This window comes from Pseudophryne corroboree, chromosome 7, assembly GCF_028390025.1.
Source record: "Pseudophryne corroboree isolate aPseCor3 chromosome 7, aPseCor3.hap2, whole genome shotgun sequence".
Classification (NCBI taxonomy): domain Eukaryota; kingdom Metazoa; phylum Chordata; class Amphibia; order Anura; family Myobatrachidae; genus Pseudophryne; species Pseudophryne corroboree.
Window position 1 is genome coordinate 289,960,596 of NC_086450.1, and position 27,252 is coordinate 289,987,847.

A 27,252-nucleotide genomic window follows, 5' to 3' on the forward strand; every position below is an offset into this window, starting at 1 on the left:
ACGTCACATCACAGTAGTGCAGTTTATTCACGTCACAGTACTGCCCTTGAATCACATTGTGTCACACAGTAGAGCATCTTATTCATGTTACTGTACAGTACGTCACAGTAGTAGTGCAGTATATTCACGTCACATCACAGTAGTGCAGTTTATTCACGTCACAGTACTGCCCTTGAATCACATTGTGTCACACAGTAGAGCATCTTATTCATGTTACTGTACAGTATGTCACAGTCATGGACCTTATAACCCATTACTATAATGCAAGAGTAATGCACCTTATAACACATTAGGCCACAGTACCGTCCCTTAGAATACATTCTGCCACAGTAACGTCCCTTAGAAAACAATCTGCAACAGTAATGCCCTTAGAATACAATCTGCCACAGTAATGCCCTTAGAATACTATCTGAAAAACAAATATCCCTTAGAACACAATCTGCAACATGAATGCCCCTTAGAACACAATGACCTCACCATGCAGCACCTGACCGTCATTTACAGTACTTTACGGCAAACTAATGCTGCTATGCAGGGGCATAGCTGTACTTTTGGGGGCCCCATAGCACAATCTCCAAGGGCCCCCCAGCTCACCCCACCCCTCCCCACCATACTATTAATAGTTCTAACCCCTCAGAAATTACTTCAAGCTCAACCCCCTCATGGCAGACTACTTCTGGCTCAATCCCTCAACCCCTTTCCCCCCAAAGGACAGAGAGCAGGTGGAGCCGGAGCATGCGCTCACCTTCAGAGCCCCACATTGGTTGTTTTGTGATTATGTGCACTGCAGGCTCTTCCGGGCTTGCTCCGTCTCACTTTCCTCACACACTGACTGAAACAGGGAGGTGGCAGGGCTGTGGTACAAGGATGTTCCTGCCAGCTCAGCTATGCCTCCTCCCAGCAAATTTTAAAAAACTTATGTTGATATTTTGACCTGTCGACCTAGAACATGTCAACCTAGAAACCCTGTTGACCTTGAATCCCTGTTGACCTATTAACTGATGACCAATAGTGGTCAACCTAAGTGTGGTCGACCCTTCATACCACACCCAGACTGGATACCTGCTGCTACAACAGACCCTGTTTTATACAGTAACGGTAATTACAGTAACTTAAAGTACTTTACAGTAACCTGTTGTACTGTACATTACTTACAGTTCCTGAGGGTCTGCAGGCGTCTGGGGGTCCTCCTCACAAGGTCACTCCACCTCCTCTGGAATGACCTCACTGTCCTGCGACGGTTGTATTCAGCAAGGATATACCTGCTAGCCTGCCGGTATGCCCTCAGCTTCTCCTCGTTGCTGGCAAGAGCTCGGTCCCACCAGCGAACGAGGAGTCAGTTTTCCGGTGTTGAAGGGTCTGTCACGGCATGTTACCATTATCCCCTCAGCATACGGCATCAGAGACACTAATTATATTTCTCTAACGTCCTAGTGGATGCTGGGGACTCCGAAAGGACCATGGGGAATAGCGGCTCCGCAGGAGACTGGGCACAAAGTAAAAGCTTTAGGACTAGCTGGTGTGCACTGGCTCCTCCCCCTATGACCCTCCTCCAAGCCTCAGTTAAGATTTTGTGCCCGAATGAGAAGGGTGCAATCTAGGTGGCTCTCCTGAGCTGCTTAGAGTAAAAGTTTAAATAGGTTTTTTTATTTTCAGTGAGACCTGCTGGCAACAGGCTCACTGCATCGAGGGACTAAGGGGAGAAGAAGCGAACTCACCTGCGTGCAGAGTGGATTGGGCTTCTTAGGCTACTGGACATTAGCTCCAGAGGGACGATCACAGGCCCAGCCATGAATGGGTCCCGGAGCCGCGCCGCCGGCCCCCTTACAGAGCCAGAAGAGTGAAGAGGTCCGGAAAATCGGCGGCAGAAGACGTCCTGTCTTCAATAAGGTAGCGCACAGCACCGCAGCTGTGCGCCATTGGTCTCAGCCAGTGGCGGTTCTTGCCACGGGCAAGCAGGACTTTTGCCCGGGGCGCCGCCTTCCGGAGGGCGCTGGCGCCATCCGGAGGGCTCCGCACCATGGCAAGATCCGCCACTGCTGCCCGCTGTGTCCCCCGTCCGCCTCCGCTGCCCGCTGCCGTCCCCGTCCTCGGCGCCTCCTGTGAAGGGAACTAGACGCTATGCGTCTAGTTTCCCTTCGTGGAGAGTAACTGCTGAGCGGTGCGCGATGACGTCATCGCGCACCGCACAGCAAAGGTCCTCTCCACGAAGGGAACTAGACGCATAGCGTCTAGTTTCTCTTCGTGGAGAGGACCTTTTGCTGTGCGGTGCGCGATGACGTCATCGCGCACCGCTCAGCATTCAAGCGGCGCTTTCAATGTACAGGGGGCGTGACTCACCACGCCCCCTGTATTAGGCCACGCCCCTTTCCTGCCCGGGGCGCTCTGCGCCCTTGAACCGGCCCTGCTCTCAGCACACTTCACACTCCGGTCACTGAGGGTGCAGGGCGCTGGGGGGGGGCGCCCTGGGACGCAATGAAAATACCTTAAATGGCTAAAAATACATCACATATAGCTCCTGGGCTATATGGATGTATTTAACCCCTGCCAGTTTTCCACAAAAAAGCGGGAGAAAGGCAGCCGAAAAAGGGGCGGAGCCTATCTCCTCAGCACACAAGCGCCATTTTTTCCTCACAGCTCCGTTGGAGGAAGGCTCCCTGACTCTCCCCTGCAGTCCTGCACAACAGAAACAAGAGAGGGGGGGCACTAAATTGGCATATTAATATATACAGCAGCTATATTAGGGAAAAACACTTATATAAGGTTATCCCTGTATATATATAGCGCTCTGGTGTGTGCTGGTAAACTCTCCCTCTGTCTCCCCAAAGGGCTAGTGGGGTCCTGTCCTCTATCAGAGCATTCCCTGTGTGTGTGCTGTGTGTCGGTACGCTGTGTCGACATGTATGAGGAGGAAAATGGTGTGGAGGCGGAGCAATTGCCTGTGTTAGTGATGTCACCCCCTAGGGAGTCGACACCTGACTGGATGGTCTTATGGAAAGAATTACGTGATAGTGTCGGCACTTTACAAAAGACTGTTGACGACATGAGACAGCCGGCAAATCAGTTAATACCTGTACAGGCGTCTCAAACACCGTCAGGGGCTATAAAACGCCCGTTACCTCAGGTCGATACAGACACTGACACGGACACTGACTCCAGTGTCGACGGTGAGGAAACAAACGTATTTTCCAGTAGGGCCACACGTTACATGATCACGGCAATGAAGGAGGTTTTGAACATTTCTGATACTACAAGTACCACAAAAAAGGGTATTATGTGGGGTGTGAAAAAACTAACCATAGTTTTTCCTGAATCAGATGAATTAAATGAGGTGTGTGATGAAGCGTGGGTTTCCCCCGATAAAAAACTGCTAATTTCTAAAAAATTATTGGCATTATACCCTTTCCCACCAGAGGTTAGGGCGCGTTGGGAAACACCCCCTAGCGTAGATAAGGCGCTCACACGCTTATCAAAACAAGTGGCGTTACCGTCCCCTGATACGGCCGCCCTCAAGGAACCAGCTGATAGGAAGCTGGAAAATATCCTTAAAAGTATATACACACATACTGGTATTATACTGCGACCAGCAATCGCCTCAGCCTGGATGTGCAGTGCTGGGGTGGCTTGGTCGGATTCCCTGACTGAAAATATTGATACCCTGGACAGGGACAATATATTATTGACTATAGAGCATTTAAAGGATGCATTTCTATATATGCGAGATGCACAGAGGGATATTTGCACTCTGGCATCAAGAGTAAGTGCGATGTCCATTTCTGCCAGAAGAGGATTATGGACGCGACAGTGGTCAGGGGATGCGGATTCCAAACGGCATATGGAAGTATTGCCGTATAAAGGGGAGGAGTTATTTGGGGTCGGTCTATCGGACCTGGTGGCCACAGCAACGGCTGGAAAATCCACCTTTTTACCCCAAGTCACCTCGCAGTAGAAAAAGATACCGTCTTTTCAGGCTCAGTCCTTTCGTCCCCATAAGGGCAAGTGGGCAAAAGGCCACTCATATCTGCCCCGGGGCAGAGGAAGGGGAAAAAGACTGCAGCAAACAGCCTCTTCCCACGAGCAGAAGCCCTCCCCCGCTTCTGCAAAGTCCTCAGCATGACGCTGGGGCCTTACAAGCGGACTCAGGCACGGTGGGGGCCCGTCTCAAGAATTTCAGCGCGCAGTGGGCACACTCGCAAGTGGACCCCTGGATCCTGCAGGTAGTATCTCAGGGGTACAAATTGGAATTCGAGACGTCTCCCCCTCGCCGGTTCCTGAAGTCTGCTTTACCAACGTCTCCCCCCGACAGGGAGGCGGTATTGGAAGCCATTCACAAGCTGTATTCCCAGCAGGTGATAATCAAGGTACCCCTCCTACAACAGGGAAAGGGGTATTATTCCACGCTGTTTGTGGTACCGAAGCCGGACGGCTCGGTGAGACCCATTTTAAATCTGAAATCCTTGAACACTTACATAAAAAGGTTCAAGTTCAAGATGGAGTCACTCAGAGCAGTGATAGCGAACCTGGAAGAAGGGGACTATATGGTGTCTCTGGACATCAAGGATGCTTACCTCCATGTTCCAATTTGCCCTTCTCACCAAGGGTACCTCAGGTTTGTGGTACAGAACTGTCACTATCAGTTTCAGACGCTGCCGTTTGGATTGTCCACGGCACCCCGGGTCTTTACCAAGGTAATGGCCGAAATGATGATTCTTCTTCGAAGAAAAGGCGTCTTAATTATCCCTTACTTGGACGATCTCCTGATAAGGGCAAGGTCCAGAGAACAGTTAGAGGTCGGAGTAGCACTATCTCAAGTAGTACTACGACAGCACGGATGGATTCTAAATATTCCAAAATCACAGCTGATTCCGACGACACGTCTGCTGTTCCTAGGGATGATTCTGGACACAGTACAGAAAAAGGTGTTTCTCCCGGAGGAGAAAGCCAAGGAGTTATCCGACCTAGTCAGGAACCTCCTAAGACCAGGCCAAGTGTCAGTACATCAATGCACAAGGGTCCTGGGAAAGATGGTGGCTTCTTACGAAGCGATTCCATTCGGCAGATTCCACGCAAGAACTTTTCAGTGGGATCTGCTGGACAAATGGTCCGGATCGCATCTTCAAATGCATCAGCGGATAACCCTGTCTCCAAGGACAAGGGTGTCTCTCCTGTGGTGGTTACAGAGTGCTCATCTCCTAGAGGGCCGCAGATTCGGCATTCAGGATTGGGTCCTGGTGACCACGGATGCCAGCCTGAGAGGCTGGGGAGCAGTCACACAGGGAAGAAATTTCCAGGGCTTGTGGTCAAGCATGGAAACGTCACTTCACATAAATATCCTGGAACTAAGGGCCATTTACAATGCCCTAAGTCAGGCAAGACCTCTGCTTCAGGGTCAGCCGGTGTTGATCCAGTCGGACAACATCACGGCAGTCGCCCACGTAAACAGACAGGGCGGCACAAGAAGCAGGAGGGCAATGATGGAAGTGGCAAGGATTCTTCGCTGGGCGGAGAATCATGTGATAGCACTGTCAGCAGTGTTCATTCCGGGAGTGGACAACTGGGAAGCAGACTTCCTCAGCAGACACGATCTTCACCCGGGGGAGTGGGGACTTCACCCAGAAGTCTTCCACATGATTGTGAACCGTTGGGAAAAACCAAAGGTGGACATGATGGCGTCCCGCCTCAACAAAAAACTGGACAGATATTGCGCCAGGTCAAGGGACCCTCAGGCAATAGCTGTGGACGCTCTGGTAACACCGTGGGTGTACCAGTCAGTGTATGTGTTCCCTCCTCTTCCTCTCATACCAAAAGTACTGAGAATCATAAGAAGGAGAGGAGTAAAGACTATACTCGTGGCTCCGGATTGGCCAAGAAGGACTTGGTACCCGGAAATTCAAGAGATGCTCACGGAAGACCCGTGGCCTCTACCTCTAAGAAAGGACCTGCTCCAGCAGGGACCATGTCTGTTCCAAGACTTACCGCGGCTGCGTTTGACGGCATGATCCTGAAGGAAAAAGGCATTCCGAATGAAGTCATCCCTACCCTGATCAAAGCCAGGAAGGATGTAACCATACAACATTATCACCGTATTTGGCGTAAATATGTTGCGTGGTGCGAGGCCAGGAAGGCCCCTACAGAGGAATTTCAACTGGGTCGTTTCCTGCATTTCCTGCAAACAGGACTGTCTATGGGCCTCAAATTAGGGTCCATTAAGGTTCAAATTTCGGCCCTGTCAATATTCTTCCAAAAAGAACTGGCTTCTGTTCCTGAAGTTCAGACGTTTGTCAAGGGAGTACTGCATATACAGCCTCCTTTTGTGCCTCCAGTGGCACCTTGGGATCTCAATGTAGTTTTGGGATTCCTAAAATCACATTGGTTTGAACCACTCACCACTGTGGACTTAAAATATCTCACATGGAAAGTGGTAATGCTGTTAGCCCTGGCTTCAGCCAGGCGTGTCTCAGAATTGGCGGCTTTATCCTATAAAAGCCCTTACCTAATTTTTCATACGGACAGGGCAGAATTGAGGACTCGTCCTCAATTTCTTCCTAAGGTGGTTTCAGCATTTCACTTAAACCAGCCTATTGTGGTGCCTGCGGCTACTAGGGACTTGGAGGATTCCAAGTTGCTGGACGTAGTCAGGGCCCTGAAAATATATGTTTCCAGGACGGCTGGAGTCAGAAAATCTGATTAGCTGTTTATCCTGTATGCACCCAGCAAGCTGGGTGCTCCTGCTTCTAAGCAGACGATTGCTCGTTGGATTTGTAGTACAATTCAGCTTGCACATTCTGTGGCAGGCCTGCCACAGCCAAAATCTGTAAAAGCCCATTCCACACGGAAAGTGGGCTCATCTTGGGCGGCTGCCCGAGGGGTCTCGGCTTTACAACTTTGCCGAGCAGCTACTTGGTCAGGGGCAAACACGTTTGCTAAATTCTACAAATTTGATACCCTGGCTGAGGAGGACCTGGAGTTCTCTCATTCGGTGCTGCAGAGTCATCCGCACTCTCCCGCCCGTTTGGGAGCTTTGGTATAATCCCCATGGTCCTTTCGGAGTCCCCAGCATCCACTAGGACGTTAGAGAAAATAAGAATTTACTTACCGATAATTCTATTTCTCATAGTCCGTAGTGGATGCTGGGCGCCCATCCCAAGTGCGGATTGTCTGCATTACTTGTACATAGTTATTGTTACAAAAATCGGGTTATTGTTGTTGTGAGCCATCTTTTCAGAGGCTCCTTCTGTTATCATGCTGTTAACTGGGTTCAGATCACAAGTTGTACGGTGTGATTGGTGTGGCTGGTATGAGTCTTACCCGGGATTCAAAATCCTTCCTTATTGTGTACGCTCGTCCGGGCACAGTATCCTAACTGAGGCTTGGAGGAGGGTCATAGGGGGAGGAGCCAGTGCACACCAGCTAGTCCTAAAGCTTTTACTTTGTGCCCAGTCTCCTGCGGAGCCGCTATTCCCCATGGTCCTTTCGGAGTCCCCAGCATCCACTACGGACTATGAGAAATAGAATTATCGGTAAGTAAATTCTTATTTTATTGATATGTCTACAGGACCTCATTGCCATTATGTATTTTAGTGGAATGAGACGCTTCTGCATATTTACCCTGATTTGTGTGAAACCTGTGTGCACACTTCTATTGAATGTGAAGGTATATTATAAAAGATAAAAAAATTATAATAATAAAGTGTCAGAAAAAATGAACATGCACTCGCACTTTGGGAATCGAACCCTGGACTCTAAGCATTGGATGCTGAAGATTTCACCGCTTTCCCGTGACGCTTCATGGAAGATACACAAGCTCATGTGTAAATGGACTGTAAGCAGAGATCCCTTCCCACTGGCGTTTGTTTATGTTGTTACGGGACTTGGCTGCTCATATTGTTCAAACATACAGTAAACTGTACATACTTTAACGTCAATGAACTACATTATTGCTTTAACACATCAGTTGCATCTGTATACACTATTTTACTTTTAATCAATTGCTTTGTATATGCAGTAACTCGGCAATGGACAAGTGTTTTAACACGTTCATTTGCGTCTGTATAAACTTTTTTCTTATTAACTCTCTCTGTCTGACCATTGGTCTATGTGTACAGCATACAGTACATTAACATTACAATCATCACTGACCATTTGCCAGATCTTGGAGATCATTTCACCGCTATTCACTGTAAAGTACTGGATTAGTGGAGCCTTAGCCACCCAGTGGTGGAGATGTGTATTGCATGCTATGTATGTATGTATGAGTATGTAGTCGTGCCTCAACGCACCTGTCTGTGCATAGATTCAACAACCTAAGCTATTGCCTAGGTGCGACTAAACCTCAGTTTAGGCGGAGAAATGGCAAAGATGAGGGAGGCTCCATCTGTATATAGAAGTTTATCAATATCTATTAAGGGTAAGGAGCTTTCACAAGATCAGTATAATTATATTAGCCGGCATCCCTCACCAGACCCTCAGTGCAAGGCTCGGCCCTTTGAGGTCTGAGGAGTTTTTCTGGTGTGTGAAGTGCTTGCCACTACCAAGCTCTGCTGTGCAATCAGCGATAAAAAAGAGAAAATGATGCTGATCACATATGCGTGCTTGTGTAGACAACTGTAAGTGCTGAGTGATAAGAGCTTTGTGACAATAGGGAGCACTGAGAGACTCCAGGTCCCACCTACACTGTTTAAAAAAAAAAAGCTCACCTGATAAGCTGTAATGCTACTAAGCATAACCTCCACCAGCCTATTCCCACAATTTTTCAAAAACTTACAAGACAAGAAAAAACAGTAACAGGGGCCCAGCACTAACTCTTAATGCTGTTAGTACGGGGTGTGGTGCATACCTGGATGCACTATATACTGATGTACTATTGCTCCCTTTGTGCAGCACACCTATGCCTGCCCTAGGCTGGAGATGCTTTCGCTGACCCATCCCCCTGCTAGTCATGAGGGATGAGTCTACTTACCACTGCTGAGCCAACGGATTTGTGGTGGGCTGTGGGGGAAGCCGGCACAAGCCACCGTAAACTGTGGTGGTTCCCTCAAACTGTTGCTCTCCTTACAGCCAGGGAGCTAGGCACTCTGCTCAGTAAATGGCAGCGGGACCCCTCACTGGTGGCGATATGTTTGCAGGCAGACTGTAGCAGCTTACAGTCTGTCTGTTGTCTTGTCTAGTAATCAATAATAGGAGCAAAGAAAATAAAACCTAATGGCTTGGAGAAGCCCATGGTGTCGCTGGCTCACTTGGGCACATTTATAAAACTGGGGCTGATGGTGAATAGAGGGGGTGCCTCTGCATCACAGCTCTGCTGTGCGGCCACTTTGTCCTCAGTTAACACTTATATGTGGTTTTACCATTTTGATACCTTTGCGGCCTCAGATACAGGGTTTGCCCCTAGTGGTTGAAGGAGAAAATGGGAATTTGGTACTTAACAATAAATCCTTTTCTTCAATTCCACACTGGATTCCCACCGAGTGCTGCATTACCTGCCAAGGTTGGTTGTATGACTGCATATTGTATGCAGCAGGTTTCTGTTGTTTGGTTGACTGCATGTTGTCTACAGTGTGCTGTTCTTACTTCTGGTTGGTCTTTTTACGTTGGTTCCTCCTTCTTTTTGCTTCTGTTATTTTGCTCTCTGTCATCACTCAGGGTTGAAGGGGAAGAGAGGGGGAGGAGCCAGTCTCACTTCAGAAAAATGTTCCAGGGGCTCCACTCTTCCACCATCTATACCCCTGTGTTGTTAGCTCCATTGTCCCCTAGTGGATGAAGGATAAAGTATTTATTTACAAAGTTAACATTACATTTTTGCAAAGTATTCGTCAGAGAGATCTATGCAAAGTTGTATACACTCAAACTACTTGAAGCAGCTTGACCAGTACGAAGCAGGTACAGTGTGTCTTCTACATGCTGGCTGAAGTTCTAAACTGCAGTTCCGATGACTCAAACCAAAACCCATTCACCTTGAACTTGATTTGTGGGAACATAAAGAAGTTGCTGAGGGCCATGTCGTCCCAATGAGGTCCACTGGGCCAATTGTTGTTTGGTCTTGGGATCTAAACTGTAAATCCAGGATTCTTCACCTTTAATGATCCCCAAGACAGAGTTTTAATGACAGCCATCAAACCTGGGCAGCATGTTGCATTATCAGGTCACCCAAGACCCCTGCTGCTGTTGAGTCAGCTGACGGGGCACCGTGCATGGAAAAAACGTGCTCAGGCTAAGTTTTTCGTAGATGGATCTCAAAGAGATGCCTACAGATGGAGCCACTCTAATCATATCTCCATAGCTTTATTTGTGCCTGGGCAACAGGAACGCTGCTATGCGATGGACCAGCTCCATCTGTATCTTCTTTAACTGCGCCGTAGTCATCCTGGCATCCACCTCAACTATGGCTCACATGGCAGCAACATTGTCCTCGGTGTTGGCAGACACAGGTCGGTTTAATCAGTATTTGTCTTCCAGGGACCTCCTCCTGCACCGCAATTCTGCACACCACTCAAATACAGTGGTTCGAGTCTGTGCTTCTTCCCCAAAAGCAGCTTGCAGTCAGCCAATGCTCTCCTGCTGTCGCAGTCCACACCTGTAGTTGTAGAAGATCATGGCTCTCCAGTGGCCTCTGTTAGCTACATAATGAGTTCATAAAGTGAACATGTTGACTTCTCCCGTGTACAGTGCTGCTTACAGTATATGCTGCTTCAGTAAAACATTACAGTTCACAAACAGTCAGATTGTGTCTTCTCTACCTATACACTGCATATCCGGAAACTTATTGCACACCCCTCGTAAGAAGAAATGGGTGGAATAAGTAATTAGAAGTAGAGATGAAGGGAACAAGTAGAGCACGAAGGAATAAGTACATAAAAAGATAGATGGGAAGAATAAGTAAATAAGGGGAGAGACTGGAGAAATACTGAGAATGAGGAGTAATAAGTAAATACTGCAGTGGAGAGACAGGAGAAATACTGGGGTGGTCTTCAGTTTGCCGGCTGTTGGGATCCTGGCGCACAGTATACCGGTGCCGGAATCCTGACACCCGGCATACCGACACATTTTCTCCCTCTTGGGGATCCACGACTCCCCTGGAGGGAGAGTAGATAGCATGACGCGCATAGCGTGCCACCGTGCCCGCAGTGTGGAGAGCGCAATGAGCCCGCAAGGGGCTTATTTGCACTCGCCCAGCTGTCGGTATGCTGGCGGTCGGGATTCCAGCGTCAGTATGCGGGCCACCGGGAGTACTGAGAGATGGGCGAAATAAGTAAATAGGAGAGATACTGTAAGAGGAATAGGGAGAGATGGGAGGACTAAGAAAATAGACATGAGGAATAAGTAAATAAGGGGAGGAATAGGGAAAATGGGAGGAATAAGTAAACTGAGAATGAGAATGTTGGGAAGATAGTGGAAGAAAGGAAAATAATAAACCCTTGTAGTGCTGGGCACAATATTAATTATATAACAATCCTGTCTGCACTATTTTCCTATAACAGCAGATGGCACTTTAGTTTCATTTCAAGTTTTCTGACAACCAACACTGAAACTCACAGCATAGTTCTGAAATCTTACTCACTAAGTTAATAAATTGACTACCTCACAAAAATATTTATAAACTAGCAGTGCCTATTGTACCTGTCATTCTCATTCATTTTATTCAATTATACATTTAATCTTTCCCATTTTTTTAGTTCACTCATTTATCTTAATATCTTCTAGTTATTTATTTGAGTAACACTTATTTTAGCAATAAATACCATTGAAAAATAAAAACAGATATCTTAACAAATGTGTAAAGATGTCGTAATATTAGAAATTGGTAAATATGTTGGTGCTTGCCTTAGAATCTCCTGGGTGTCTCAATTTAGAGTGTCCACATCAAAGAAATGGGGGTATAGATAAAAACAATGTTATCTTCTATATCATGCATACAGTAAATTACAATCACAGGTGTGGTGCATATATTGCTCCCTTTGTGCAGCACACCTATGCCTGCCCTAGGCTGGAGATGCTTTCACTGACCCATCCCCCTGCTAGTCATGAGGGATGAGTCTACTTACCACTGCTGAGCCAACGGATTTGTGGTGGGCTGTGGGGGAAGCCGGGCACAAGCCTTCGTAAGCTGTGGTGGTTCCCTCAAGCTGTTGCTCTCCTTACAGCCAGGGACCCAGACACTCTCCTCAGTAAATGGCAGCGGGACCCCTCTCTGGTGGCGATATATTTGCAGGCAGACTGCAGCAGCTTACAGTCTGTCTGTTGTCTTGTCTAGTAATCAATAATAGGAGCAAAGAAAATAAAACCTAATGGCTTGGAGAAGCCCATGGTGTCGCTGGCTCACTTGGGCACATTTATAAAACTGGGGCTGATGGTGAATAGAGGGGGTGCCTCTGCATCACAGCTCTGCTGTGCGGCCACTTTGTCCTCAGTTAACACTTTTATGTGGTTTTACCATTTTGATACCTTTGCGGCCTCAGATACAGGGTTTGCCCCTAGTGGTTGAAGGAGAAAATGGGAATTTGGTACTTAACAATAAATCCTTTTCTTCAATTCCACACTGGATTCCCACCGAGTGCTGCATTACCTGCCAAGGTTGGTTGTGTGACTGCATATTGTATGCAGCAGGTTTCTGTTGTTTGGTTGACTGCATGTTGTCTACAGTGTGCTGTTCTTACTTCTGGTTGGTCTTTTTACGTTGGTTCCTCCTTCTTTTTGCTTCTGTTATTTTGCTCTCTGTCACCACTCAGGGTTGAAGGGGAAGAGAGGGGGAGGAGCCAGTCTCACTTCAGAAAAATGTTCCAGGGGCTCCACTCTACCACCATCTATACCCCTGTGTTGTTAGCTCCATTGTCCCCTAGTGGATGAAGGATAAAGTATTTATTTACAAAGTTAACATTACATTTTTGCAAAGTATTCGTCAGAGAGATCTATGCAAAGTTGTATACACTCAAACTACTTGAAGCAGCTTGACCTGTACGAAGCAGGTACAGTGTGTCTTCTACATGCTGGCTGAAGTTCTAAACTGCAGTTCCGATGACTCAAACCAAAACCCAAGCACCTTGAACTTGATTTGTGGGAACATAAAGAAGTTGCAGAGGGCCATGTCGTCCCAATGAGGTCCACTGGGCCAATTGTTGTTTGGTCTTGGGATCTAAACTGTAAATCCAGGATTCTTCACCTTTAATGATCCCCAAGACAGAGTTTGAATGACAGCCATCAAACCTGGGCAGCATGTTGCATCATCACGTCACCCAAGACCCCTGCTGCTGTTGAGTCAGCTGACGGGGCACCGTGCATGGAAAAAACGTGCTCAGGCTAAGTTTTTCGTAGATGGATCTCAAAGAGATGCCTACAGATGGAGCCACTCTAATCATATCTCCAAAGCTCCATCTGTGCCTGGGCAACAGGAACGCTGCTATGAGATGGAGCAGCTCCATCTGTATCTTCTTTAACTGCACCATAGTCATCCTGGCATCCACCTCAACTATGGCTCGCATGGCAGCAACATTGTCCTTGCTGTTGGCAGACACAGGTCGGTTTAATCAGTATTTGTCTTCCAGGGACCTCCTCCTGCACCGCAATTCTGCACACCACTCAAATACAGTGGTTCGAGTCTGTGCTTCCTCCCCAAAAGCAGCTTGCAGTCAGCCAAAGCTCTCCTGCTGTCGCAGTCCACACCTGTAGTTGTAGAAGATCATGGCTCTCCAGTGGCCTCTGTTAGCTACATAATGAGTTCATAAAGTGAACATGTTGACTTCTCCCGTGTACAGTGCTGCTTACAGTATATGCTGCTTCAGTAAAACATTACAGTTCACAAACAGTCAGATTGTGTCTTCTCTACCTATACACTGCATATCCGGAAACTTATTGCACACCCCTCGTAAGAAGAAATGGGTGGAATAAGTAATTAGAAGTAGAGATGAAGGGAACAAGTAGAGCACGAAGGAATAAGTACATAAAAAGATAGATGGGAATAATGGGGGACATTCCGAGTTGTTCGCTCGCAAGCTGCTTTTAGCAGCTTTGCACACGCTAAGCCGCCGCCTACTAGGAGTGAATCTTAGCATTTTAAAATTGCGAACGAAAGATTAGCAGAATTGCGAATAGACACTTCTTAGCAGTTTCTGAGTAGCTCCAGACTTACTCGGCATCTGCGATCAGTTCAGTGCTTGTCGTTCCTGGTTTGACGTCACAAACACACCTAGCGTTCGCCCAGACACTCCTACGTTTCTCCAGCCACTCCCGCGTTTTTCCCAGAAACGGTAGCGTTTTTTCGCACACACCCATAAAACGGCCAGTTTCCGCCCAGAAACACCCACTTCCTGTCAATCACATTACGATCACCAGAACGAAGAAAAAACCTTGTAATGCCGTGAGTAAAATACCTAACTGCATAGCAAATTTACTTGGCGCAGTCGCACTGCGGACATTGCGCATGCGCATCAGCGACTAATCGCTCCATTGCGAGAAAAAAATAACGAGCGAACAACTCGGAATGACCCCCAATAAGTAAATAAGGGGAGAGACTGGAGAAATACTGAGAATGAGGAGTAATAAGTAAATACTGCAGTGGAGAGACAGGAGAAATACTGGGGTGGTCTTCAGTTTGCCGGCTGTTGGGATCCTGGCGCACCGTATACCAGTGCCGGAATCCTGACACCCGGCATACCGACACATTTTCTCCCTGTTGGGGATCCACGACTCCCCTTGGAGGGAGAATAGATAGCATGACGCGCATAGCGTGCCACCGTGCCCGCAGTGTGGAGAGCGCAATGAGCCCGCAAGGGGCTCATTTGCACTCGTCCAGCTGTCGGTATGCTGGCGGTCGGGATTCCAGCGTCAGTATGCGGGCCACCGGGAGTACTGAGAGATGGGCGAAATAAGTAAATAGGAGAGATACTGTAAGAGGAATAGGGAGAGATGGGAGGACTAAGAAAATAGACATGAGGAATAAGTAAATAAGGGGTGGAATGGGGAAAATGCTAGGAATAAGTAAATTGAGAATGAGAATGTTGGGAAGATAGTGGAAGAAAGGAAAATAATAAACCCTTGTAGTGCTGGGCACAATATTAATTATATAACAATCCTGTCTGCACTATTTTCCTATAAAAGCAGATGGCACTTTAGTTTCATTTCAAGTTTTCTGAACACCAACACTGAAACTCACAGCATAGTTCTGAAATCTTACTCTCTATGTTAATAAATTGACTACCTCACAAAAATATTTATAAACTAGCAGTGCCTATTGTACCGGTCATTCTCATTCATTTTATTCAATTATACATTTAATCTTTCCCATTGTTTTAGTTCACTCATTTATCTTAATATCTTCTAGTTATTTATTTGAGTAACACTTATTTTAGCAATGAAATACCATTGAAAAATAAAAACAGATACAGGTTGAGTATCCCTTATCCAAAATGCTTGGGACCAGAGGTATTTTGGATATGGGATTTTTCCGTATTTTGGAATAATTGCATACCATAATGAGATATCATGTTGATGGGACCTAAGTCTAAGCACAGAGAGCATTTATGTTGCATATACACCTTATACACACAGCCTGAAGGTCATTTTAGCCAATATTTTTTATAACTTTGTGCATTAAACAAAGTGTGTCTATATTCACACAATTCATTTAGGTTTCATATACACCTTATACACACAGCCTGAGGGTCATTTAATACAATATTTTTAATAACTTTGTGTATTAAACAGTTTGTGTACATTGAGCCATCAAAAAACAAAGATTTCACTATCTCACTCTCACTCAAAAAAGTCCGTATTTCAGAATATTCCGTATTTCGGAATATTTGGATATGGGATACTCAATCTGTATCTTAACAAATGTGTAAAGATGTCGTAATATTAGAAATTGGTAAATATGTTGGTGCTTGCCTTAAAATCTCCTGGTTGTCTCAATTTAGAGTGTCCACATAAAAAAAATGGGGGTATAGATAAAAACTATTTTATTTTCTATATCATGCATACAGTAAATGACAATCACAGGTGTGGTGCATACCTGGATGCACTATATACTGATGTACTATTGCTCCCTTTGTGCAGCACACCTATGCCTGCCCTAGGCTGGAGATGCTTTCACTGACCCATCCCCCTGCTAGTCATGAGGGATGAGTCTACTTACCACTGCTGTGTCAAAGTCAGAAAAATATCCCCATGCACGTTGCCATATTTGCACCGCACACTGGTCCGTGCTGCGCATGCGTACGCTCTCCCGTGAAGGCGCATACCCGCAATAGCGTGCACTCGCAGGCGCGGTATGCGTATTTACGGTAGAGTTTATGTAGTCGTAGCGTGCGACTCATTCGTTACATATTTTCACAATTAATGTAGTTTATAGATCATGATCCCTTTGATAGTTTCTGAAAGTTTGGTTAATATAGAAGGTCCCTGTTTAAAGTAATCCCTCTTTGTATTGTACGAAGGGTCTAACAGGAATCATACAGCAGTGTTTGGTACCCATCGGAAGAGTATTTAATTAGCAATATTCTGGTGTTGGTTTGGAGCGTATTAATCGCTCGTGCGAATAGTTATGGACATAAGAAGTTTATGTCCATTTCTATTATTTACTCATACTCAGGTATGCGGCGGGAAACCTAGTTTCCCACCCACCTGAGCTGTTGGAAATCGTCACAGCCCACCTGTATGAATCAACCTATGACCTTTTGTTGTGATACAGGGTCGAATTCCTTCATCCAATGGACAATGGGATTGTAGGGACTATGAGATTGCATTGTGTGTGGGGCATAAATAGGCAGGCCGACCACATCCAGCTCTCACTCTTCAACGGTTCTCATTGCTGAAAATCGGGTGCTGGATGTCCAGGCGCTTGCGATCGTTTACCCTGTGCGTAAGTTTCTCTCCGTAATCATTGTCTTTCTGTGAGCCAATTTCTCTCATCTCTCTCCGTCTCTCTCTCTCTCTTTCCCTTCTCTCTCTCTCTCGTATCTCCCCTAGACTAGTATTGTATTGTATTAGATAGTATTGTATTTTGGTTAGGAAGTCTCTGTTATATTGTAGTGTATCATTTGTACTGTTATCCCCTTTTACAAGTATATTAGATATAATACAGTTAATAGGCTTTGGACCCTAAACCAGTATCTGTGTATTTTTCTATAGTGTTAAGTGTTCACTTGAGCGTCGGTGACGCTCAAGCAGCTTTGTAGTTAGTCAGGTTACACAAGGTTGCACTTACACCCTGTATTCACATTAAGGTATTCTGTGTATTTCATTGGTATAAGGTTTAGACATAAAGGTATAGCGTTGTGAGCGTCTGCGCCGCTGGTGATCTCCTCGTGGTCTCGAGCGTCCGCTACGCCATAGCGAATCATTACTCTAGTCATAGCCAATAACGTGTCCTGTGATCACTGGGCCGTGAGCGAACGTGACGCTTGAGCGTCTCGCCTACGGCTGAGCGATCGTTACGCAACTAGCGTACCATTACGGTACTTCTTAAGTAAACAGCGTACAGTGTTCTTAGACTTCATAAAGGGTTGTTTATACGACAAGGGAATTTAGCATTGTCAATTGGGGACTCGTCCTATCCTTCTCATATCTGCACTAGGTAGATCAGCAGACATTATCCCCCCAGCAAAGGGTGGGAGGTTGTCTCGCAGTGCTGACGGGATAAGCGTCTGCTTCGCTTAGATAAAGAGTGCTGAAGGAATCCGGGAACCGGAAGTAAGAACAAAACGCTTGTGTCTTTTAAAACTGTTTTATTTCTCTTCTGTCTTGCGTATACACGCACGCATACATTTATCTGCATTTCTTTTTCAAATTTCGTATATCACTATTCCTGTTTGCCAAGTTTTATAGTTGATAGAAAGTGCTAAAAGAGATCTGCTGTTATTTCATAGTAGAGGTAATAGTTAAAGTATAGACCAACACACGGCTTGTCTGGGAGATAAGGCAGTCAGTGTGGTGTGCGGTAGATGATCAGGGATCATCTACATTGATAAAGGTAGAAATTGTGCTACGGTGGATCTTTGTTTTGCGTACACGTGTCCCTAACAAAAGACTTGCGTACGCAATCCAAACGGCAGACGCACGCAGCGTACATTACGCAACGTAGCGTCTGGTTACGCAACGTAGCTCAAGTCACGAAAAGTTGAATTAGCGCAAAGCGATAATTAGCGCAAAGGCGATAAATAACGCGACGCGGTAAATAACGCAAATCTATTTTTGGAAAAATCTGAAATTTAGTTTAACAGATCCTGCTCCTAATTGGTAACACAGTTGGACTGAAGACAATTTCTGCGCAGAAATAGATATAGAAACAAAGTGTACATGTGTTGAGTGAGTGTGTTTTTATCACATAAGTTTATATAACTTAGAGGTTGAACCAAAAGGAAAGTCGGGTACTCGTCAAGGGACACACGTGTAAGTGACATATACGGTGGCTGGGGAGGCATCCCTGGTTAAATAATATTCGAGCATTAGAGTATAGCGGACCATAAGGTAACAGACCAGGAGGTCATAAGGTAACAGACCAGGAGGTCATTAACAGACGGTAACAGACCAGGAGGTCATAAGGTAACAGGTAAAATAGACAAAGAGGTCCGCTATAAAGGTACAAGAGGCACAACGCCTGGGGTGTTGGTGCAGAACCCATATAGGCCATAAGCTCTTGCTGAAGGAATCGCGGCCGGAAACATCGATTCCTTTGATCTTTCAGTACATGACAAGTAGTGCTTATGTACTGAACGATTGGACCGCACGTAATTGTGTGCAGTAGTTAGTAATCTGACCTAATACCATTAGAGTAAAGTGGTCACAAACGCTATCTGTACATTCTGACGTGATTTGTGTAATTTTTTATTTTTAAAGGGAAGTTCGCTGGTCACTCAGGAACTATCTAACAACCCCAACTTTACTGGAAAGAGTAAGTGTCCTGCGGGTAACCCTCATATGTTCCAGTAAACCGAAGGTTCTTTTGGTAGGGCCCTGTATCGAGTACGCCAGCACCACGTCGGTGTGATCAGGTCGTATTGGTCGAGGTGGGCGAGTGAGTGGGGTACTCGGTAAACCGCCACCGCCGGCCTATTTTTGAATAATTTGGTTTGCTGTAAGGGTTCGCTGAAAACCTTGATATAAAGATCCAAGGAGGAATAAGCAACACCTGCAGAATTATGGGGGCCAGTTGTTCAGGTAGGGGGCGATCAACCTCGGTTCGGGTTGATTCAGAGAACCGACCCGTTGGGTCGGCAAGGTACATCATGTGTGAAAAATACGGAAGTCACACAGAATCTTTATGTGATGAATGGGAGAGAATGACTGTACAAGACAGGGACAAATTCCCAAGAATAGGTAGCTTCAGTCCAGACGTGTTACAAAATTTAAGGAGGAGGATATGTCTCGTAAAATCAACAAAGAGACGAATTCAGCATCATGATTATTTACAGTTATGGCACCAGGAAGGTGAGATACAGAGAGGTTTGGCTCTGGCGGCAGGATCTGGGGCAGTCAGTAAGCTGATAGCCACAGCCCCTCCTCCACCATACATTGCAGGAGAGAAGTTGATTGCGGAGAGAAACGCACTGGGTTGTAAAACACAAACACTTAGTAACCCTGTAAATGTAAATGATGTTAACCAAGTAACTCATGCTATTATTAACCCGTGCAAGTTGTACCCTGTTTTGAACCTTCCTCAGGAGTGTGATCAAGAAGAAGATTCGGCAACAATTTCAGCTCTCTCTCTTGCGGCCACCATAGCAGAGACCACAGTAGGCACAGCGACACCCACGAGATTAGTGAAAGCCCCTAGCGGAGGGATAGGTGAGGTCGTGTCAACGGGTAAGTACGGCACCATGCACTACACTGAAACAATTGTACCACAGGTTGTAGAATCTACGCAGAATGAGGCTGTTAGAATTGCTCCTGTAAGGGTAATAGCAGTTCCCAATGGAAAAACAGATGTGTCTGGAGCCACTCCCATAAGGAACATTGCCATGTACACTCCATTTTCCCGAATGGAATTAAGAACAATAGTGTCCGAATTTCCTGACCCCAGGAAAGACTTAGTTGCTAGCCAAAAATACATCAGGGATCTAGGTAACACTGTAGAACCCAACAACAAGGATTGGCAGATACTGCTAAGAGCTTGTTTACCTTCCAATGTCGACGCAACTCAATTCTTAGTTGACTGCGCCTTGGATAAAGATGTACCGCTTACAGACGTGTACAACAAGGATAATGTAAAAAGGATAAATTTACAGCTAAAGGAGTATTTCCCAGCCGTTGTTAAATGGAACAAGATATTCTCCATTAAGCAAAAGGAGTCCGAAACGGCAACAGAATATTTTCACCGGGCACTATTAGAAATGGCAAAGTACACTGGTATAGAAGACATTAAGACCAACCCAAACCATCGAGAAGTAGCAGTATCTGTACTGATGGATGGTTTGAAAGAAACATTAAAAGCTAGGGTACAGACCACACAACCATGTTGGCGAGGTCTGTCAGTGTCCACATTGAGAGAGGCTGCTATTGATCACGACAGAAACATCACTAGGCACAGGGAGTCGCAAAGTGATAAGTTGATGTCCGTAAGTATACAGGCGCTGACCACAAGGCAGCCTGCGTATGTACCACCGAATCCTGTGGGTAAGGCAAGTGTAATGACATGTTTTTCTTGTAACAGACCGGGACACTATGCACGAGAATGTAGAACAAAGAGTGTACAAAGATCTTTTCAACCCCCTAGACAACGACACGACACACGACATTGGGAGCAGGGTCCACAGAGGCGGAGTTTTGAGCCACATACAGGGGAAACAAAAAGATATCCCCCGAACAGAGATTGGCATGCCTCTGGTAGTTCCCAGCTAACCCCCTCACAAGTAGTCGCTGCCAGCGGGATACAGGGAGGTCAGCATACCCACTAGGGGTGTGGCCATACCTGTAATCTGCAGCCAGTTAAGTTGATTGCCAGTCTTGGAAGTGAACCAGAGATTGCAATCAATGTAGCTGGTAAAACTTTAAACTTTCTTGTAGACACAGGGGCGGCCAAGTCAGTGATAAATTCGACAGTGGGCATGAGAACCACTGGTAGGACAATTCCAGCCATGGGAGTAACAGGAGTAGTCCAGCACTACCCTGTTAGCAAACCAGCCGAGATTACAATAGGGCCTTTGCATACCAAGCATTCCTTTTTGCTGGCTGCATCAGCACCAACTAATCTCCTGGGTAGAGACTTACTATGTAAAATGGGTTGCGTCATTTATTGTACTCCTGAAGGAGTATTCTTGGACATTCCTGAGAATCACGCTCAGGAGGTACGAGACATGTTAGACTCCCCATCAAAATTAATGTCACATTCCATTATGACAAATAGGAATCCATCCCAAGTAGAAGAGATGATATCTCAGATACCAGAGTCACTTTGGACAAAAGATGGACAGGACACTGGATTAATGGCAAACGTAGCTCCAGTAATTGTACAAGTAAAAGATGGTAGGATAGCTCCAAAAATCCCACAGTATCCTCTGAAGCCAGAGGTGGAGTTAGGAGTTTTTCCCGTAATAGAGCGCTTGCTACAACAGGGCATTCTAGTAAGAACGTCCAGCACAGCAAATAGTCCCATCTTCCCTGTTAAAAAGAGTGGGGGGAGGGGTTACAGGCTAGTGCAGGATCTAAGGGGGATTAACAAAATAGTTGAAAGCCAGTTCCCCGTAGTGCCTAATCCAGCTGTCATCCTAATGCAAATTCCTCCCACTGCCAAATTTTTCACTGTTATTGACCTCTGCTCCGCTTTCTTTTCGGTACCTCTGCACCCTGACAGCCAATATTTGTTTGCATTCACATACAGAGGAGTCCAATACACGTGGACTCGGTTACCCCAAGGTTTCATAGATAGTCCAAGTATATTTTCTCAGGCTTTGCATGATTGTTTACAGTCTTTCCAACCAGACAGTGGATCAGTATTGATACAGTATGTGGACGATTTATTACTGTGTTCAGATTCACTGGAAGCATCTCTGAAGGATACGAAACAGCTCCTGTTTCATCTTTCAGACACAGGTCACAAGGTTTCCAAAGACAAGTTACAATTATGCCAAACTAAGGTAAAATATTTGGGACACTGTCTAACACAAGGACTGAGACACCTGACCGCTGATAGAATCCAAGCCATTAGAGACATGACACTGCCACAAACCCAGCAACAGATCAGGACGTTTTTAGGAATGTGTGGGTATTGCCGTAATTGGTTCCCAGGGTTTTCCATATTGGCGTTACCTTTGCAGGAAATGGTCTCTTCAAACAAACCTGATCGGATTTCGCATACAGACGAATCCGAAACAGCATTTGAGAGACTCAAACAGTGCCTAACGCAGGCACCAGCACTAGGTATGCCAGACTATGGGAAACCCTTTGAACTATACGGAACAGAAAGTGCTGGGTGCGCAGCAGGTGTACTAACCCAAAAACACGGTGACGCCAGCAGGCCAGTCGCATACTACAGCGCCCAGCTAGACACGGTAGCGCGATCCCTCCCCACATGCTTGCGTAGCGTTGCGGCGATAGCATTGCTAGTGACAAAAAGCGAAGATGTCGTGCTAGGCCACAACCTCACAATCCATACACCACATGCGGTATCTGCCTTATTGAATTCTGCCCAAACCAGACACGTCTCATCTGCAAGGTTTACAAGATGGGAATTGGCATTAATGGCCCCAGTAAACATCACCATAAGGAGATGCAGCGCATTAAATCCTGCAACTTTTCTCCCAGGTGTGCCTGGTCAGGCACAAAGGGTGGAAGGTGAGAGTGATGGGGAAGGAGGATTTAATGCAAAGGAAGATACACATGATTGTATGGAATATTTGACCCAAAATTTTACCGCAAGGCCTGACATCAGTGACAATCCACTGGAAGATGTAGATCTAACTTTCTACACGGACGGTAGTTGTCACAGACAGTCAGACTCGGGAGACTTGTGTACTGGATACGCAGTCGTAGATGACCAAGACACCATAGAAGCGGAACCGCTAGGCCCACCTCATTCAGCCCAGGTTGCTGAACTGGTCGCCCTAACCAGAGCATGTGAATTGGCTAAGGGTAAGTCAGCCAATATCTACACCGACTCTAGATACGCCTTCGGGGTAGTACATGATTTCGGAGCCCTATGGCGCCTCAGAAATTTCATGACGGCAGCTGGTACACCGATAGCGCATGCAGCATATATAAAAAGGCTTCTAACAGCGATACAGGAACCCGACAGAGTGGCTGTTATCAAATGTAAAGCACATACATATAGCCAAGACCCAGTATCCCTTGGTAACAGCCGAGCAGACGAAGCCGCAAAGCTTGCAGCTGCTACCCCCATACAGACAGACACCACACAACTGATGGTATTTAATACCATCAACACACAAAAGTTGTGTGAGATGCAGAATTTGTGTTCCACACAGGAAAGAGCAGTCTGGAAGGCAAAGGGATATGGCCAGGAGTCCTCAGGGCTCTGGACGGATGGACATGGTAAACCAGTGGCCCCCAGGGCATACCTTCCATGTCTGGCTGAAGCAGCTCACGGGCTGACTCATCTAGGCAAGGAGGGGATGTGCAAATTGGTAAGAGCATACTGGTGCGCCCCAGGATTCTCCTCTCATGCGAGTAAAAGAGCAATGTCATGCCTTACCTGTCTGAGAAAGAATATTGGAAAGGCAATACCTACAGAACCATCCCATATCCCACCTGCCGGCGGCCCTTTCCAGGTAATACAAATCGACTTCATTCAATTACCCCCATGTCGAAATTTGAAATATGTACTTGTTTGTATAGATGTTTTCTCGAATTGGGTCGAAGCTTTCCCAGCAGCTACAAATACCGCTATGTTTACAGCTAAGAAAATTGTGCAGGAATTTGTATGTAGATATGGTATCCCTAGAATCATTGAAAGTGATAGGGGTACCCATTTTACAGGTGATGTCTTTCAAGGAATGTGTAAGTTGATGGGAATTGATAGCAAGCTGCACACTCCGTACCGTCCACAGGCGAGCGCGAAGGTCGAAAGAGTGAACAGCACTATTAAAAATAAATTGAGTAAAGTAATGGCAGAGACAGGATTGACGTGGCCAGAAGCTTTACCCATTGTTTTGTATAGCATCGGAACCACTCCCAGGTCCCCTCTTAATCTGTCTCCTTTTGAAATCTTGTTTGGTCGACAACCGCATGTCATGATTAACCCTCAGGATGATTTGAAATGTAACAATGAAGTAACTGTAAAGTACTTGATTAACATGAGTAAGCAGTTGAGGAATCAAAATGATAATCTGAAGTTGGTGATTCCTGATTTACCAGATAGTAATTGTCATGACATTGAACCTGGGGATTATGTAATGATACGAAATTTTCTACGCTCAGGTTGTCTTATTGATAGATGGGAAGGACCATACCAGGTCTTATTGACTAGCACCACAGCATTGAAGGTGGCTGAGAGAGAGACTTGGGTCCATTCATCCCACTGCAAAAAGATTGCTGATCCAGAGAAGTCCCGTGATAAGGAACAGACGGTAGAGGTTGTATCACTGGAGTGTCTGTTCCAGGAGGACTGAGGCGGCACCTGAGCCTTGAAGACCGAAAGCAGTTGTCGACTCCCCTCTCCCTTTTATTGTTTTTCTCCACTTCCCATCCCCTCTTCCTTGAAATGTCTTTTTCCCCCTTCTCATTCTTCTCTATTTCCTCCTCAAAGATGGACTTGCCCCAAGAGACTGTGATCCGGATTTTGATGTTAACCGTGATGTTGACCAGAGCAGTCTGTTCCGGCGAGAGTACCATAGAGGTCGAGAGAGGATCTGGAATGGGTTCCGATTATGATGATGGAGGCGTAGTTTTCCAAGATCAACCAAACCAACAAGCAAAGGCGAGTATCAGAAAACGATCCGATAGAAGAAATTGTGATGGATTGTTAGCTGAAGAAAATTGTATCTGTAGGCTCTGTGATAATCTGGTTGAAGATGGATGCATAAAGAAATGCCAATCCAGTTTTAATATCCATATGGACCGGCATCCATTGAGTGACTATCACTCTTTAGTGGGTAATGTGTTAAACAAAACAGATTGTTGGGTATGCTCTCAAGTACCTCAGGGTCATAGCAAATCAGGGCTAGTACCATTTCCTTTAACGTTAGGGGAGGTACTTGAGCTAAGTGGTGGGAGACCGGTGGACCGGAGATTTAACATCTCCAGCCCTCCTAGTTTGAAGCTCCACCAATACCATGTGGATAGGTCCCTCTTATGTTTTAATATCTCCAACCCCCGTAAGCCGGGAAATTGGGAAGTGTCATGGAGCAACCTTACCATGACCTTTTCACACAGAGCAGATAGAATGCCTACAGATACAGAGCTCGTACGCCACATAGCCAGTAGAGGAAAATCTTTCCGGTATCGATATACCTTAGGAAATAGGATTACTAGAGTTGGAGAGGTATCACCAGGATACTGTGCACATATCGTACAAACTGATACGTGCATTAAGCAGATGGAAGAATTAGGGTCAGGAGATTTCACCTGGAAGGTTTGTAACATGGTCATGTCCTTCTCCGTCCCATATGTTCTCCCCGATGACGCATATTTCATATGCGGGAGAAAGGCGTACAAGTGGCTTGCCCCAAACTCTGAAGGATTGTGTTATATTGGAAAAGTATTGCCTGAAGTGATGACTGTTACACATGACAAAATGAAGGACATACACCGTGGTGCCCAAGCTCCTTATACTCACACTCATTACGAGCACCGAGTTAAAAGACAACTGTCAGAAAGGTTAGAGCATCCGGCCTCTGATCTTATCCATGAATCCACCGGGATTCAGGTTCTGGTAGCGTTAGATTTCACTCGTACCGCTCGGGGAGTGATGAATTATAGATACATTTCCGCACTCGCCAATTTGTTAGATAATATCACTGAAATGTATGATGACACGTTTAGATACACTGGAAGAGAACTTCAAGCTTACAAAACAGAACTAGTTCAGCATAGGATGGTTTTTAATTATCTTACAGCAGTAACAGGCGGATATTGTGTTACATTGGCGACACAGTACGGCATAAAGTGTTGCACGTATATCACAAATAGCACCGAGGATCCGGTAGAGGTCATAGACCAAAAGATGGACGATATTCTGCAATTAAAGTGGGAATTTCGTCGAAAACACAATCTCACCCTTGCTGCTGTAGGTAATGAGCTGACTGGTTGGGTGTCATGGTTGAACCCGCGAAATTGGTTCTCCGGTTTAGGAGACTGGGCTCAAGGAGTCATAATGGATGTTGGAAAGTTTCTACTATGTATCTTAGGTGTTGTTATATTTATTGGATTGATATTTAGATGCGGGCAGGCTTTAATGAGGTGCAAACAAAGTACAAGAGTGATGAGTTTGAGGAGTGAGGAAACTGTAATTAACCTGGATTTGATTTATGACCCAATGATAGAAACCAGGATGTGATGAAAATGCGATTATACGGTCCGTTTCTTTCACCTGTTTTTCTGCTTTTCTCTAAGATACAAAGACCCCCTTGGGCGAGGAAGTTGATGAGACGCTATACAGACAACAGACAAGCACCAAAGATGAAGTTTTGACAACCTATGATATGGACACTTGATGAACTTTGCCATGGATCCCCAGTTTCCCTAGTACTTTTAAACTCACGCTAGCCCAACATTTTTGTAAATCTGATGGCTCAGACAAAGCTATTTGCTCATGCCCAAGGAGCAATACAGCGCAAAGAAGACGACTCTCAACAGATACCGAACACAACTTCGACGACAGATGTACATTTCCCTGACATAGAATATCATTGCATTTTCCATAAGTGTTCTTTATCTTCATCTCTACAACCCTCAGGTAATGACACACATAGACGATAGGGAATACAGGCACAGATATCAGCAACCACATACCTCCCCCATTCATGTATCATCAACTAAAATGTGCTCCCCATTTTGTTCAAAATCCGAAAAGAGCTCGGTAAAGTTTGACAGCCCATCCACAGACCTGTACCACAGGATAAGAAGGAATTCAAATGTATACTTCGCAATACCTCGAAGCTTGATTTACAACACGTACGGCACGATGATACATGACCCTCCAAACATGGACTCATACACACATGCTTCTGCTATCACACTAGGTCATACCCTCTTCACACCTACTCCTCTCTCCTCCCTCACCCAACCATGGAAATGAATTAACCCCTGACATATATTTTTCTCCTTTTGAAATGTTTTAGAAGGTGGCAGTTATTATTGACTGCCAAAGGG

General features: G+C 45.8%; 1 protein-coding gene across 1 annotated transcript in view; it reads left to right on the forward strand.

The window, feature by feature from the left end:
- The window catches only part of LOC134945127 (hemoglobin subunit alpha-1-like), a 155,001-nt gene that overhangs the window by 81,407 nt on the left and 46,342 nt on the right, over window positions 1–27,252 (forward strand). The gene's annotated exons all lie outside the window — the stretch shown is intronic.